The following is a 10,281-nucleotide window of genomic DNA, read 5'->3' as shown; positions in this document are numbered from 1 at the left end:
GCAAGAGCCCCACACTACACTGATGTGCACTGAGGTCCACAGAGAGTGGGAAGGCTCATGGCTCTGATGAGGAACATCAGTGAAGAGCTTGATGGTTCGGTGTCAGTGTTTGTGTGAGTGACTGAAAATAAACTGATCAAAGATCATTATGAGAGAGAGAGAGAGAGTGTGTGTGTGCGGTGTGCAGTGCGCGTGCGTGGGCACGTCAACTGAGACTATACAGTGATTGAGTTTGTCCCTTTGAACCGTAATCCAACTTGAAACCGCTGCTACATAACATATTATGGAAGCATATTATGTCAGTATATTTGCGAAGTCCCTCACAGTGATCGGAATTTAGTTCTTTATCCGGGGACGAAAAACTGATAATTATACCCGGGCCAGCCTGAGAAATCACGGCTGACATTCACTCGGTCAGTGCCGTCAGAAGATCGCTGCTTTGCATTGTATGGGATCCTTTATTTGCAACAGTCAGTATACCATGCTTAGAGGGTCCGTTTAATTATATGCCTACTATAACTGAAAGCGGCCGGTCGAGCCCGGTTGTCGTCGCGTTTATTCCACTGATGCGATCCTAGTCGCCGTTAGCCGGCAAACTTATACACTAAAAATGTTTCAGTTTCAGTTCAAGGAGATGATAAAACGTGGGGATCGCCGCACGGCGAACATCTGTTTGAAAACAAAACAAAAAACAAACAAACAATGAACCCCCCCCAAAAAAAAAACAAAACAAAACAAACAAAAACAACAACAACAAACAAACAAAAACAAACTAACAAACAAAAACAAAACAACAACTGAAAAACAACACTAAACAACAAAAACACTGACCACTGCAATGAGTTGCCTGACTGACCTGCTCTTAAACCCAAGTTAGTGCCGGCGATGGTCAGGCTTCAGTTGAGAGTCTACAAACATACTTACTATATGAACTTGAAGAAAAAAACTGAGGAAGTTAAACCGAAAATAAATAAACGCATTAATAAACTCGGACAAACAAAAACATAAGTAGTAAATGTAGTAAACTAAAGAAATTAATGAATAAATAAATTATGACACAGAAACACTAGTATAGTTGTAATGATAACAAGAAATATAAACACGAGACAAATAATTTACATCGATCTAGTAAAATAAGAAATGTAAATTGAAAGGCCATCGGCTACTGATACAATCAGATGACAGGACCCGACTCAGAACAAAGTCCCATTCAGAACTCAGTGACGGCTCAATGGACAGCCATTCGCTCCATCAGTCGTTGCTATGCACGACAACTGATTACTGAGGCAAGGGAATTAAGTCACCGATCGTGAAAACAGCGCTACTCATTATTGAGTTATCGGCGTGACCTCAGAAGAAGAAGAAGAAGAAGAAGAAAGACTAAATTCTTCAGTTTTAATCGTCTCTGGTAGCTTCATTTTCAGTTTCAAGGATTGAGGTGTCAAAGCGTGCGGAGTGATCCATATACGCTACACCACTGTACTGAAAACAACAACAACAAACAAGAAGAAGAAGTAAATAGGGAGATGACTGATGTTTGACGTTGCATCCCATGTTGTGCCGGGGTTGTGAGGCCCGCCTTGGGGGCCCATCCTACACGGATTTGCCGTGTACATTAACTATAAAAAGAAATGAAATAAATAAACAAAGATAAAGAGATGCGTAAATGCACCTCCAATACTGAAGTGAAAGATCACAGAAGGAAAAAGTGATTACTTGAAATAAGCTTCTTAGCTCTCCACTGAAACACAAACCGAAAGCAACTGACTGTGGGACAGAAAGAAGACGCCTGATACCGCCCGCTGTACACGCGGTTTCATCTCAACCCATCCAGTACTTGTCACCTCAGTCACTGAGCACTGAGGACTCTCAACAACTTTGGACGCTGTTGCCGGGAATGTTTATTTCCTCATGCAGCCCCTAAGTTACAAACTACACAGTTACACACACACACACACACACACACACACACACACACACACACACACACACACAAAGGATGGGCACCGTGTGATCCTAAAAAAACCCCTGATGTATAAGTACTTTTAAAAATTCATACAACAGCCATTACGGATACAAATAATCATAAATTTGTATACTGGGAAGTTACAACATTCTATAAGTTGCTCAGTCAGTCTTAATATTGATGATTGCACATCAAAATAATAATGGCCAGAACAATAAATATTCATTCACACATTGATTTCATTGCGGCGGTAGTATAATGCTTGCACAGTATAGTTTGCATCGAAATAGTTTCATAACTACTCATTCACACATATTATCGGAATCCATGTGACATTATTATAATGATTAGTCGGCTTGTAAGCCTACCAGTTTTACGGATGATAGTAGTGCCCGCCGGACTATGGCCATCAGAACAACGGATCAAGGTGGCATCTGCTGTCCCAACTGTCTGGGCAAAAATTTGATTTTCGTGGAGACAGTCTTGCCAGAGTTACATCCCCATACTCTCGGCCGGCCAAGCTGGCTTTAGGACAAGCGGTCGGCGGCATTGGGATGGTTCCTAAGGCCAACTAGTCCCAAAGGTGGCAGCACTAAGAGCCAGTGCAGTCTTACATGTGGTATGCAAGCTTACGTGTGGTGTCCACGTGTCACTGAGTCTTCCAGCCGAGTTTGGATTCCACCACTGATCTAAAAATAGGAGGTGCAAAGAGGATGGAGTAGGCCACGTCAGTGAGCACGTGACAACTGACAGGCCGAGATATCATGTAGCTAAGGGAGTGACAACGAAAAACTGTGAAAGAGATTAGCGGGCTTTAAACCAATCAGTCAATCAATTTACATGTTGACTTCGCGATAGAGCCAAAACGAGGCTCATGTCTGAACACGAACAGTACACCTGCACTGTAGCCGGCCCGTGCTCCAAGTGGCTCGCGCCACATCCTGACCACGTGACCTCCATTGTATGCTAATCTGACTCTCTACTCTCCCTGCTTGGCGCCAGTTGGCTTTGCCGCTCAACCGGCCCCACCTCCCCCACTCCACTTCATCCAACCCTCCGGCCCCAGTCCCCCCCAAGCCCCCCCCTCCCCCAACCACTCCCCTCCATTGCACCCCGTTGGGCCTCAGTTGTTGTGACTTGAAGAACTATGATGTGCATAGTGGCCATGCACACCGTGACCGAACTGAACTGACACCACCACTACCACCAGCACTGCTGCTACTGTTGATTATGAAAACGATACTGCTACTACTACTACTAAGAGGTAGAAAAAGAAGAAGAAAAAGAAGAATATGATGATGATGATGATGATGATGATGATGATGATAGTGATTCTATTTCATGCATGGGATGAAATGAATTAAAGCAACCACTGCTGACATCAGCTGAAGGAACCCCTCGTCAGCATACCGTTGTCTCAACAGTGACCGCAGCACACACACGCACCGTCCGCGGCAGTTTCCTGGCTAAGCAAAGCCCAAATAGTAAGGAATGGTAACTCTCTCCGTACACAACTTCGTCGTGCTGCTTACGCTACCGATTCAGCTAGCACACAGGTAAATGAAAGGTGCATTGGAACAAACCCAGACACTTCCTCTAATGTCCATTTTCTGTGCTGTTTCCTGCCAGCAGCTGGGAAGTGTTCTAGATCCGTGTCACCACTGCCTTCAGCCACGCTTATACCTTGTGCACCGTACCGCATTTGGTGGATATGACTACCGTCACAAAAATATCAACAAAAAACACACTGCAGCAGCAACACCAGCAGCGACAAGAACAACAAAGCAGCTGAAAGAAGAAGAAGAAGAAGAAGAAAAAGCACACACTCACACAAAAAGCATCATGAAGACAGACAATGAAAGGAAGGCCAACTATATAAAATTTAGGAATGTCGCTTTCCACTGACGTGGTTATTACCGAACACTAAGCGGGATTATGATGAAGGCTTTCAGCAAACCATGCACATACACATGAATTTATCGTGGGAAATTGATTTAATTAATTAAAACAAAACCCACAATTAAGTTCTAAATATTACTCAGTAAAGACCCTATAAATATACTACTGATACGCATGCAAATGGCGCCGTAGCAGAATTGATAAGGTGTTGGATTTCAGTGTTGACCGTGCAGTTACGGTGATCAGAGGTTGGCATGGTGTTGTGAACTCTCGAAAGGCGCTTCACTCCGGTTTCAATGGGTGACCTGAATTCAGTTGGTGAAGGTGAAAGCAGAGGAAAGAGATGGGTGATTGGGCCCCACTTTCTATTGGCCTACCGAGCCCGAGACACAGTACATACATGTCAGTTCACTGCCTCGATAGCCACGAAAGGCAAAGGGACCTGAAACTTTTCAGAGATCACATTACTTATGCATCAGTGCGTCGTACCGCTATTTCCTGATGCAAACTGAACAGAACCTATCTATCTAATCTATCTATATATCAGAACCTATCTATCTACCTGTCTGTCTGTGTATGAGTCTGTCTGTCTCTGTCTGAGTCTGTAAGTGTCTGTCTGCATGTATGAGTCTATCTGTATGCATGTATGTATGAGTATGTCTGTCTATCTGTATGTATGTATGAATCTGTTTGTCTGTCTGTCTGTATGTACGACTCTATCTGTCTATATGTATGTATGTATGTATGTATCAGTCTGTCTATCTGTATGTATGTATGTATGTATGTATGTATGTATGTATGTATGTATGTATGTATGAGTCTGTCTGTCTGTCTGTCTGTCTGTATGTATGAATGAATCTATTTGTCTGTCTGTCTGTCTGTATGTATGCATCTATCTATCTATCTATCTATCTATCTATCTATCTATCTATCTATCTATCTCTTTTGACACCTCGATCAGCTGCACGCAGGACATGGAAGAGAACCTTTAAAAACTTTTTTTTCTCTCTCTTCTTTTTCTTTTGGTGCTTACACACATCTGCTTGGCAGATGTGGTGTAGCGTATATGGTTTTGTCCGAACGCAGTGACGCCTCCTTGAGCTACTGAAACTGAAACTGAAACTTACACATGTTTTCTTCACTGGGGATTTTGTGTCGCTGCACCTATTACCATGAATATAGGACTATGTGCTTTATAAACATGGACATCTGACCTTCAACCTTTAATTGGAGTGTACGTTGAATGTGATGCTACGTCTGTTTGATTTTTGTACGACCAGGAGGATTAACATCCAAACGACCAAACAACGACTCGGACATCAACAACATAAGGAGGAGGAGGGCGAAAAGGATGAAGGTAATAAGTAAATAAATGAATACATGACAGATAGATGAATAAAGAGCAAGAAAAAATAAACAAAAACAAAACAAAAAACAAAACAAAAAACAAAACAAAAACAACAACAACCAAAACCAAAAAACGTAGATTAAAGTCTCAATAGCACAAATGTCATTTCAAGTGCTTTTAATTCTTCTTCTTCTCAGTACTGCTACTACTATTACTACTACTACTGCTGCTGCTACTACGACGACGATGATGATATATGATATGATATGTACATATAAATAAATAAATAAATACATTATATGTACATTACATCATATTATATCTTTCCTCTTCCGTCCGTAATCTTGGTGTGACACTCGACCAGTCTCTTTCCTATCAGCAGCATGTTGCAAATGTATGCAAACTGTGTTTCTTTGAAATTCGCAGAATTGCATCCATTCGTCATCTCCTGACTGAAGATGCAACCAAAACTCTCTTCTGTGTCTTTGTGCTGTCCTGCCTGGATTATTTGTATTTCTTTTTCTTTTATCACATCAGATTTCTCTGTGTGAAATTAGGGCTGCTCTCCCCAGGGAGAGCGCGTCGCTACACTACAGCGCCACCCCCTTTTTTTTGTATTTTTTCCTGCGTGCAGTTTTATTTGTTTTTCCTATTTGTAATTCCCTACTTGTTGGTTCACCCACCTAGCTCACTGCTGGGCTTCAGAAAGTCCAGAACTATGCTGCTCGTCTTGTCTTTTGTTCCTGAAAATTTGATCACGTCTCTCCTCTTCTTCATGCTTTACACTGGCTCCCAGTACAAGAAAGAATTATTGACAAAGTCGTCTCTCTTTGTTTCAAGTCCATTGAGGCTTCTGGTCCACAGAATCTTTCTGATCTCATTCATCCTTACATACCCTCACGCCAACTCCGCTCTGCTTCTGACACCCGTATGATTAGGATCCCCCAAGCTCGAACCAAAATGTATGGCCAACGCAGTTGTTCATTCCAAGCCCCCTTTCTTTAGAATCGACTTCCTCAGCCTCTCCGTCACTCATCTTCACTGCACTCTTTCAAATCCAGTCTGAAGACCCACGTTTTACTCTCCTGATTATATTCTCAGCAGCTCATCCCTTTCCAGTATGAACTAAAATGACTGTTTGTGAGTGAGGAAGTTTTGATAGTTTCAGAATTTGTTGGTAGTATTTTTGATTGTGTACTATTTACGATTGTATCCTATGACTTATGTGTGTGTGTGTGTGTGTGTGTGTGCGCGTGTGCTTGTGTGTATTGTGTGTATGTGTGTGTATGTGTGTGTGTGGGGGGAGGGGGGGGGGGGGGTGTTGGGGGGAGGGGGATAATGATATTTGATATTTGTGTTCAATTTTTCCTTTTTGATATTTACAGATGTGTTCTATTTGTAAACGCCTAGGACTTACTTTCAAGATTAGGCGTAAATGCTCATAATAATGATAATAATAATAACAATAACAATAATAACAAAATAAATAGCGAACTGGCATGCACAGGGTATTTATATCTATGTCTATCTGCCTGTCTGTCTATCTGGCTGTTTGTCTGTCTGTCTATCTTCCCATTCAGTAACTTGCAAAATATAGCTGCTGTCCCATTATACAATTCTTTTGATAAGCTATCTAACCACTGACTCGACATCATTGATCCTATACCCGTTTAAAACTGTACCGAACAAACTAAACAAGCACAGGAAAGAAAACAGAAAAAAACACACACATGAAAACCGTGTAACGACTTTTGTACACAGTCGATTCTTATCACTGAACTGGCCCTGACTCTCGTGTCCATAAAACAAGCTAGATCGGTGGGCACTTGGTTCACTGTTCTTCCGGATTCCGCCGCTGTTCAACTGCCACTCGTTTTGTGGAGTGGCCAGTTCACGTCGTCAGTTGAAGTCACATGGAAGGGCAGGGGGGAAAAAAGTCCCTGCTTCGAACGACCAACTGCGTGCGCGTTGGCGGAAGTACTCGGATTAGAGAGGGGTGTGGGTGTGGGTGTGGGGGGTTTGGGGTGGGGTGGGGGGGGGGGATACCAGGAACGTGGCTTTACTACATTGAGAGCAAGCTGGTTGAACGTGCCTTGTACTGTTGACACGACACAGCAGGAAGTTTGGACAATGTCTGGTCGCACTTACTGCATGGCGATTGTAGATATCTTGTCAGTTTATAAATCTTCACATTGATTGTTATCATTCCAAACATAGATAAATATAGATGGAGGGGAGAATCGGGGCCGGGGGTGTATGGGCAGTGTGCGGAAAACAGGAGATGGTGGGTGGAATCACAGATGAGCGTTTGAAATAAGTAGAAATACATTGAAATAAGTAGAAATACATTGAAATAAAAATACACTGGAACAAGCAGAAATACAAAGGAAAAATTACTACTGGATTTCGTAAAAGGGAAGTCACTAAATCAACAAGAAAAACAACTGATAATGCATTTCTTCTTCTGCGTTCGTGGACTGGAACTCCCACGTTCACTCGTATGTACACTAGTGGGCTATTACGTGTACTTCTGACAAAGCACAGAAATACTATCTGTAAATTTCTTAGCTTCCTTTTCAGCAGCTCTGCCTGCTTAGTTTGTTCAACACGAATACTGGATTTACTCCGCTGAAGACGGAGTGTTATCACAAGATCCTAACACCAGATACACTGATCACATTGCCAATCTGATGATATCTGTTCATTAAGAAAAGAAAACTACGTTGATGCGTATGGCCACGTGACAAGATCTAGTAGCCTTGCTGAAACAGCCCTCCAAGGAGCGAGACAGAATGGGGAGACGGTAAAAACGATGGACCGAAAACATTGCAGAATGGACAGGAAGACATATGCAGAATGGACAGGAAGGCATTTGTAGAATGGACGGGAAGACATTGCAGAATGGACAGGAAGACATTTGCAGAATGGACAGGAAGACATTGCAGAATGGACAGGAAGGCATTTGCAGAATGGACAGGAAGACATTTGCAGAATGGACAGGAAGACATTTGCAGAGGAAGATATTTGCAGAGTGGACAGGAAGACGTTGCAGAATGGACAGGAAGACATTTGCAGAATGGACAGGAAGGCATTTGCAGAATGGACAGGAAGACATTTGCAGAATGGACAGGAAGACATTGCAGAATGGACAGGAAGGTATTGCAGAATGGACAGGAAGACATTGCAGAATGGACAGGAAAACATTGCAGAATGGACAGGAAGACATTGCAGAATGGACAGGAAGACATTTGCAGAATGGACAGGAAGACGTTGCAGAATGGACAGGAAGACATTGCAGAATGGACAGGAAGGCATTGCAGAATGGACAGGAAGACATTTGCAGAATGGACAGGAAGACGTTGCAGAATGGACAGGAAGACATTGCAGAATGGACAGGAAGGCATTGCAGAATGGACAGGAAGACATTGCAGAATGGACAGGAAAACATTGCAGAATGGACAGGAAGACATTGCAGAATGGACAGGAAGACATTGCAGAGTGGACAGGAAGGCATTGCAGAATGGACAGGAAGACATTGCAGAATGGACAGGAAGGCATTGCAGAATGGACAGGAAGGCATTTGCATGAACCCCATTTCCCTCACAACCCACAGGCCTGAACGAATCTGACGAACTGCTCTGTGTGGTGCCTGTTCACAGAGTTAGAGAAGAAGAAGAAGAAGAAAAGAAGAAGTCTATATAAGTGTCTGTTCATTCCTGCTTCCTGATTCCCTATAGGTTGCGATGATAGCCGAGCGGTCAGTGTTGGAATTTAGTTTGCACATGATATGCGTGTGTGTGTGTGTGTGTGTGTGTGTGTGTGTGTGTGTGTGTGTGCGCTATTGTGTGTGTGTGTGTGTGTGTGTGTGTGTGTGTGTGCTATTTTTTTAATAGTTAGTTTGATCAGATGTGGTGTGGCGTATATGGATCTGACTGAACTTGAAACTGAAACTGAAAACTGAAACTGTTTCGAGGGTACAGCGTCAGATCCGTGGTTCAACTTAGATTCCAGACGAATACAGACAGAGAGATGGATGGATGTTTATTATTCATGAATCATTGTAGATTCCAGACATATACAGACAGAGAGATGGATGGATGGTTTATTATTCATGAATCATTGTAGATTCCAGACATATACAGACAGAGAGATGGATGGATGTTTATTATTCATGAATCATTGTAGATTCCAGACATATACAGACAGAGAGATGGATGGATGTTTATTATTCATGAATCATTGTAGATTCCAGACATATACAGACAGAGAGATGGATGGATGTTTATTATTCATGAATCATTGTAGATTCCAGACATATACAGACAGAGATGGATGGATGTTTATTATTCATGAATCATTGTAGATTCCAGACATATACAGACAGAGAGACTGGTGGATGGTTTATTATTCATGAATCATTGTAGATTCCAGACATATACAGAGAGACTGTTGGATGGTTTATTATTCATGAATCATTGTAGATTCCAGACATATACAGACAGAGAGACTGGTGGATGGTTTATTATTCATGAATCATTGTAGATTCCAGACATATACAGACAGAGAGACTGGTGGATGGTTTATTATTCATGAATCATTGTAGATTCCAGACATATACAGACAGAGAGACTGGTGGATGGTTTATTATTCATGAATCATTGTAGATTCCAGACATATACAGACAGAGAGATGGATGGATGGTTTATTATTCATGAATCATTGTAGATTCCAGACATATACAGACAGAGAGATGGATGGATGGTTTATTATTCATGAATCATTGTAGATTCCAGACATATACAGACAGAGAGACTGGTGGATGGTTTATTATTCATGAATCATTGTAGATTCCAGACATATACAGACAGAGAGACTGGTGGATGGTTTATTATTCATGAATCATTGTAGATTCCAGACATATACAGACAGAGAGACTGGTGGATGGTTTATTATTCATGAATCATTGTAGATTCCAGACATATACAGACAGAGAGATGGATGGATGGTTTATTATTCATGAATCATTGTAGATTCCAGACATATACAGACAGAGAGACTGGTGGATGGT

This window comes from Babylonia areolata, chromosome 29, assembly GCF_041734735.1.
Source record: "Babylonia areolata isolate BAREFJ2019XMU chromosome 29, ASM4173473v1, whole genome shotgun sequence".
NCBI classification, from domain to species: domain Eukaryota; kingdom Metazoa; phylum Mollusca; class Gastropoda; order Neogastropoda; family Buccinidae; genus Babylonia; species Babylonia areolata.
Note: the sequence above shows the minus strand (reverse complement) of the source record.